Below are 7,610 nucleotides of genomic sequence, written 5' to 3'. Positions count from 1 at the left end.
TGAGCCACCAAGAGGTGGCTAACTGAAAGTTGAAAAATATGTTTTTAATATTTCTCCATTTTTTGTAATTTCCATCAAGCCCTTCTGATGTCAGGGTCTTAAAAGACTCTCAGCACACCTCCCTTCCTCTGGTGACAATAGCCTTGTTGTCTCTAAGGCCCTATGATCGCATCCATCACACTACATTACAGTTGTTTTTACAGTTCTCCCCATAGAGCACTAAATCTGGTTCCGGCCCACCCTCCAGGCCGACTGGATGTTCTGACTGGATGTTCCCCACTCTGTCATGCCCTCCAGTCTGGACACCATGTGCTTTTCATCTTCCTTCAGCCTCTAGTCAAAACCGAGAAGCCCACAGCCCAGCTTTCACCTGCCCAAGGACACCCACCCTGACTCCCTCCTTCACAAATTGCCCTCTCCTATAATTCTTCAGCACCCAGAATTTATTCTCACCTAGCACCCAACAAGAGAAATTGCAACTACCTGTTGAACTGCCGGCCCACAGCCAGCCTGTGAGCCCTGTGAGGGCAGGGAGTGGGCCTTTGTCTATGTAGTCCTAGCACCTGTCACAGTGCCAGGCAGATGCTCACTCACCGTTGCTCAAAACACGCTGCCACAGAGTGGCGGCAGGTGCATCTCGCCACCATGCAATCCCTCTGTGGCCCTGTGGCAGGCACTGTCTGTCCCAAGCCAGCATGCTTTAAGGTCCAAAAGCATTATGTCCAGCAGTAGGACAGGCTTTTTCATCTTCTTTGTACATGTTCTCCAGGCTGTACCCTGAAGAAGGTAGCCCTGTTATAGGCAACTAGCCACTGCCTACATAAATGAAATGTTGGCATAAATGAAATGTTCTATTGAGTAATGTTACACAAAACTGGAGAGAGAGTTTCTTGGGGTTTGCATAAGGATAACTGGGGAGAGCTTCATTTTATGTTGAGTACATATATGTGAAATACTTAGTGTGTTATTTGGCTTTTCTGAGAAGCAGATGCAAAAATGGGATTAAATGTGGGAGAAGTTTAGTAGAGGAGATGCCTACAGGGGCAGAAGGAGAGGGAGTTGGAGAAGGCAGGGAGAGCCTTCAGACCCGAGTGTAGGGCTGACCTTATGAAGGGGAACAAATGAAGCCTGGGTAGAAAGTTCCCACTGCAGGGCAGTTCCAAGTATGGCTCAGTCAGGCCAACAGGGAGTCTGTCTGTCTTGCTCCTTCTACCCTTCCTTTCTTCCCTCCCTCTCTCTGTCTCTTACTTGGAATCTGCATTTAGAATTTTAGATTGTTTATGACCTCAGGGAAAGGGCACTGCTATTACTAAGCCATTATGAAGTACAGAAACACCCTGTTTCACAAGTCATCACAAAGAGTATAAATGCCCCATTCTACCATAAGCCTCAATCTTGAATCTTAACAGGAACTCACAGAAGGTTGACTGAACGACTAACATGTATTGAGTGATTATAGACACCTTGTTCTCTCCTAAGCCCTGTGAGAATTAACTCATTCAGTCCTCACAATAATCCTACCAGGTAAGTATTAAGTTCTCTCCATTTAAAGATGAATAAATTGAAGCACAGGCTGTTTAGTTACTTATTCATCATCATGAAACTAGTAAGTGGCAGAAGAAAATTGAAAAGTAGCCCATGCTCGCTACAACTACATATAATAGTAACCTAGGAAACCTAGCCAGACATGCTGTGTGTTGCAGAGGGAGCTGTGCACCAAAATGTCCTCCTTCCTGTTCTCCTTCCACACTTCAGAGCTCTTACTGAGATAGGGCTTTCTCAGCCACCCTGCCCCTCGCATGGCTTTATGGGTAGTATCTGTCAATGCTCTAGGCTGAGAAGTGATGTGTGCCACTCTGGACCACCACCTTTAAGAGGGTACGGGCTCCCCATGTGCCTTTTCTTCTTTTCTAGACTAGAACCCTTATGACTTTGTGGCCTTGGAAACTACATGTTGCCAAGAGCAGAGTTACCATTAGCTGAGGTCTTTGAATGATTTTGTGAAACAACATCCTGCTATTGACTACGAACCAACTTGGACTTTTGACCTTACTGTGTGCTTAAGTCATTATTATAATGACTTAATTAGGGAATCTGAGTGTGATGGCAGTTATCCTTCCCTGCCTAAGAAGATGGGGAGTTATCTCTCTGGAGGGGCATGACGTAATTGGCTTAAAGTCACAGAGATAGTGACAACAGAGGGAGGAATCAAATGCTGACCAGGCGGTCAGTGAGAAGAAGAGAGCCAAGAGGGAAGGAAGCCTCAGAAACCTTGGCAGAGGCCCCCTCACTCTGGCTGTGGTCTCTTGGGAGCTACTCCAGCAGGTGGGACCCAGAAGTCCTACTGTAAAAAGACTCGGAGTCAAGTGCTGATGCTTAGGATGGGTGCATCCAAACTGAAGCAGGACCTGGGTACCACTGAAGCATGTAAGGCTTGGGAAGGTGGCATAAAATAGGCAGGCACCACAAGCCACTGTTTGGCAGGACAGATTGTCAAGGCCCTTCTAAGTGGGAGAGTCCTCTACCCCAGAGAAGTGAGAGAAAAACAAGATCCAAAGAAAAGCCTGTATAGACTGGGCCTTTTCGGTTGGCATGAAGAAAAGGGCCACAGTTGATGATATGCAGCGATTCACCAGTGCACTTTAGGGTCCCCAAACTCACTTCAAACCCATACAGAGAAGCAATCAGGAAAAAAATGTAGATATTCTTTCTCCGTTCAATGACCATCATCTGGCTAAAGGGTACTAAAATGCGGAAGGCCCTCACATTACCTGAAGGTAGTCAATGCCTTGCGGATAACAAATCTTTAAAATCCTGGGCACCTCTGAACATAAGTCTCCCTCAGGCTTCTATGCCTTTTATCCCCATCTATCATCCATGGCCCCAAGGAGACTCTCTGAAGCATGCAGAATGATCTTTAAGCGCTTGGAAATGACAAGGCCTTTCTGCGCTAAGGGCTCAGGGGTCTAAACCTGTCCCTATCATGGCTCCTATTCCAACACAGCAACTACAGGGTAGGGTAAGGAGGATATAATACGTTTGTTTTTTTCTTTTTTTTCAGGGGACAAAGGGTGCTAACTATCCAAAAGTACACTGCCTACTCAGGGTACATTGTGCATTCCAAAAACATATAAGTGCTCTTCTGCCTTCATGAAGAAGGTAAAAGCAAGAAAGTGGATTAAATGGACAAACAACAGCCTACTTCAGATTTGGATATTACATTGTCTTCAGTGGAGTGTTTCTAATGTTCTTGAAGCTTGCAAATAATGAAAAGGGTATCCCGCCCATTGAAATCCAAGTAAATATGCTGTAATTGGTTTAGAGTGCCTTTAATACTAGTGTTCTCATGTTTTAAAACTCTTTTTTTCCAAGTTTCAATAACATGTTCTTGAAAGATACACTCTCTAAGTAATTCTTTGTCCTCAGGAAGACACTCAAATCACTTTTCTAAACTGATGGTCTGGCATCCTTCCAGAACTGATTTAGAAGTTATGGCTCACACCCCATGTCTGAGTCTTCTAACCTTGGCACATTCCTAAGTCCCATGAATAGGGTTGGCAGTTGGGAAGGAGGGCTATAAAAAGAGAGAGAGCTGCATGCATCTAGCTCTGTTTAGCAAATTTTGCTTTCATGAAAATCCTAGACAGTCAAGAAGACATTGCCAAGATACCTACAAGATCTCAGAAACCTGTTGGACCATTCCATATGCCATATCACACTAAAAATAATTTAAATTTCTATAGGAGCTTTGTAGTTTGCAAACACTTTTATATTCGTTATCTCATTTGATCAATATAATAATCATGGAAAATGGGCAGAGCAAATATTATTAACCCTATCTGATAGATAAAGATACTGAGGCCCAGGGGGACTTATGTTCAAGGTCACTCAGCTGCTTTGGGCTCAGCTGAGAAAGAAATTCAGTCTACAGGCAGTGAGTTTGGTTCTCTTTCCACTACACCACTCCGCCTCCTCAGAAGCCAGTCTGAATTCTGAGGTTTCAGAAGCAGTTTCCAATCTGCTTCTGATGACGGCCAGACTGCTCATAGCACTGTCATACCAGGCCAAAGAGGAGAGATCACAGTTACTGTGAGGAAGGCCACCCACTTCCACGCAGAAGTCAGATAGGCATTGGTGGAGGTATCAAGACAGGAAAAAGCTCCTTTATTACAGCATCTTAAAACTTCAGCACAAGCGCTCATCATTTTCACGAATGTGTAATTTCTCTCAGAGCTCTTTGGAATTAGGGGTTTGCTTTGCCTACTGTGAGAAAGGCATCCACCAAGCTAAATTGGGCCCTCAGGCATGCACCCAGCTTTCACAGAAGCCAATACTGTTTAGATGGAGTCCTTCCATGCACATCTCCCAGGACAGTTTTAGACAGCCTATGAGTATACTTTATTTCCTTTAAAACAAGTAACCTAGAAAATGAAATAACACATATTAGATTAAGCTCTGTCCCATTTGGCTAATTCAGAAGTTAATGGAAGGTCTCTTTCGGTCATTGGTATTGGCAGAGACACATTTAGTGAAATTCTCGTGGGAACCTCACACAGGTACAGTAGCAGCTCTTACCCATAAATTAAGAATGGCACTTAAAGGCAGCTTTTTCCTCTGCAAGAGGGTGCCATTCAGGTTTCTCTTGACAAAGGCTCTGCTTGCCAAATTCCCCCCAAAATACAAAGAATCAGAGACATGGGGGTGGGGAAGGAAAGGAGAGAGAGAGAGGGAGACAGAGAGGGACAGAGAGAGGGAGAAGGAAAAGGAGAGGGAAGTAGAGATGAGTGAAAGGAGAAGGGGAGGAGGAGAAGGAAATAGATCTTTGAAATGGGTATAATGCAGTGGAAAGAGAAGGAACCAGATCACTAACAAGTACAATGGAGGTGCCCACCTTGCATGAGGTTTATGACAACTAACAATTACTTTGACCTCTTTGAACTGCATGCAGTGCCTACCACATGGACTGTTTATATTGGAGATTTAATACAGAACACTGATTTATAATTGTTCTGTGAAGTAAACATTGACTTTAAAAATAATAGAAGCAACCAAAAATAAAGCTTGACTGCTTCATGACTTTAACCCCAGTCCCTGTATTGAAGCAAATACATGCAGAATCAAATCATTTCCTGAAGACACATTCTAATTGTTTCTGTGATCTTCAATTTGGTCACAGCGTTGATGAGGCTACTCCACCTACCTGCCACTTTTCCAAGACTGAGTCCTCTTCTGATAAAGAATAAAAAATGCAATGACCTCCTCACCTCCTTCTGAAATGAACACTGAGCCTACCCACCACACCATGATGAGAAGACCATTCATATTACAAACTGTTGAATCACTTTGTTTCATTTTTTGTACCTATATTTACAAGTGGGAGAGGTCTATAAATTTTTTTATTGTATTATATTACTACCTTTCTCTATTTTGGTATCAGAGTAACACTAGTATCATAAAATTAGGTAGTTTTTAATATTTTTCTACATTTAGTATTAACTTAAGGGGCGCCTGGGTGGCGCAGTCGGTTAAGCGTCCGACTTCAGCCAGGTCACGATCTCGCGTTCCGGGAGTTCGAGCCCCGCGTCGGGCTCTGTGCTGATGGCTCAGAGCCTGGAGCCTGTTTCCGATTCTGTGTCTCCCTCTCTCTCTGCCCCTCCCCCGTTCATGCTCTGTCTCTCTCTGTCCCAAAAATAAATAAACGTTGAAAAAAAAATTTTAAATTAATTGGGCTTTGAAGTTCCCAGGATTTGTTTTAGTACTAATACTTTAAATACACTAATCACTTGTAATACACTAACTGTTTAAAATTGTATTTAGCTGGTTAGTTATTTAGTTTCATTTTTGGCCACTGCTTTAATTCTTTCTTTTCAATTATTCTTAAACATTTTTGGTAATTTATATTTTTCCAAAATAGTTTCGTTTCATTGAGATTTTCAAACTCATTGGAACATAACTTTGCACAACTCTCTTACGATTTTTATTGTCCCTGAATCTATTTTAAAAATCCATGCTCCCATTTCTAATTTCATTTGTGGCTCCCCCCTTTATTAAAACTGACAAGGTTTTGTCAATTAATAAAATTATTTACAAAATAAATTAATAAGTAATATATTATTACATTATAAATATATTATATGATAATATATTTTAATTTTTATGATAAGTATAAACATTGCATTGTTATATAAATAAAATTTTTTGCTAATACCTAGAGATGATTAATCACTTCTACTATTTTTAGTAGATTCTTTTACTATTATCTTCATTACTTATTTCCTCATAGCTTTATATTTAATTTCCAGAGGTCTTCTTTAATTCATTTGTAATTATCCTATATTTCCCCAAGGAAATGAAATATTTAATGCTATTACTTCACCTCTGAGTATAGCTTTGGCTGACTCTTACAAGTTTCAGTTTGTAGCATTCCTCATATTTATTGTTTACTGAATCATACACAATTTTATTTTTCATGTCTTCTGAGCCATAAATTAGGTCCAACTGTCTGAAACATGGAAGTAACCTTTTAAAACACTGTATGGTAGCCACATGAGAAAATAACTATAACTAATAGCATTTGTTCCAACTAAGAGGAATATCTTTTTTACCATTATCTGTTACTTATTAGTACCTAGGATTTTAGTCAGGCATTTTCAGTTTTGTCTATATGTACATCGACTTATTAAGCTACTTTGATTTCCTGAGAGTTTGGGACTAAGTTCTAGAGTACAGAAATTAAGAAACCAAGGATTTAAAAAAGAATTTTCTATGTATAATGATTTTACTAAAACTACCAATGAAAACAACAACAAAAAATGGACCAACACTTTTCACTTTTTCTTGCAATAGAGAAGGGTGAGGTTGTTGTAAATAGAGGAATGTAGAGAAGAGGAACAGAAAAACATGAAAAGTGAAATAAAGATCTTTTTCATCTGTGGGTAATTATACCAAGTGATACAACATAGCTTCAAAATGAATTCTTAAAAAATGTTATTTCCTATGTGTTTTTCTTTGTTATTTTCCCTCTTTTCTTTTACTTTCTATCTTTCTTCCTTTTCCTTTCTCTACCCCTCTTTCCCTTCTTCAGTAGTACTCAGAAACCACTTTCCATGATGAGGACTGGGTTCTCTATTGGATTTGGGGTCTGATTTATGTAAAATAATCAGCTATGTACACCCACTTTGCACTCACAATCTGCCACTATTCTAGTCATCAGCCTCCAACATTCTTTTTTTTTAAACTTTTTAAAATGTTTATTTATATTCAAATGAGAGACAGAGTGTGAGTGAGGGAAGGGCAGAGAAAGAAGGAGACACACTATCCGAAGCAGGCTCCAGGCACCGAGCTGTCAGCACAGGGCCTGACGTGGGGCTCGAACTCACGAACTGCAAGATCATGACCTGAGCCGAAGTCAGACGTTCAACTGACTGCACCTCCCAGGCACCCCCAGAGTCTCCAACATTCTATAGATGGAGTGGAATCTCCTCTTTTTTCAGCATAAGTTCTCTGCCTTAACTTCACAGTCATAATCCAATGGGGAAGTGGGTTATCTCCCTCCCATCCCACTTGGGAATGATTATAATAAAATATCAAAAATTAATAGAAAACATTAA

At 40.9% G+C, this 7,610-nt stretch overlaps 1 long non-coding RNA gene across 1 annotated transcript; it reads left to right on the top strand.

The window, feature by feature from the left end:
- The first annotated feature begins 1,353 nt into the window (after nucleotides 1–1,353).
- LOC122466979 lies at nucleotides 1,354–5,348 on the top strand. Its single transcript, XR_006292801.1, has 2 exons — nucleotides 1,354–1,524; nucleotides 5,177–5,348. It is a non-coding gene; the product is annotated as an uncharacterized LOC122466979 (long non-coding RNA).
- Nucleotides 5,349–7,610: the final 2,262 nt, after the last annotated feature.

Source organism: Prionailurus bengalensis, chromosome A3 (assembly GCF_016509475.1).
Source record: "Prionailurus bengalensis isolate Pbe53 chromosome A3, Fcat_Pben_1.1_paternal_pri, whole genome shotgun sequence".
Classification (NCBI taxonomy): Eukaryota; Metazoa; Chordata; class Mammalia; order Carnivora; family Felidae; genus Prionailurus; species Prionailurus bengalensis.
This window is presented reverse-complemented; position numbering and strand designations above follow the sequence as displayed.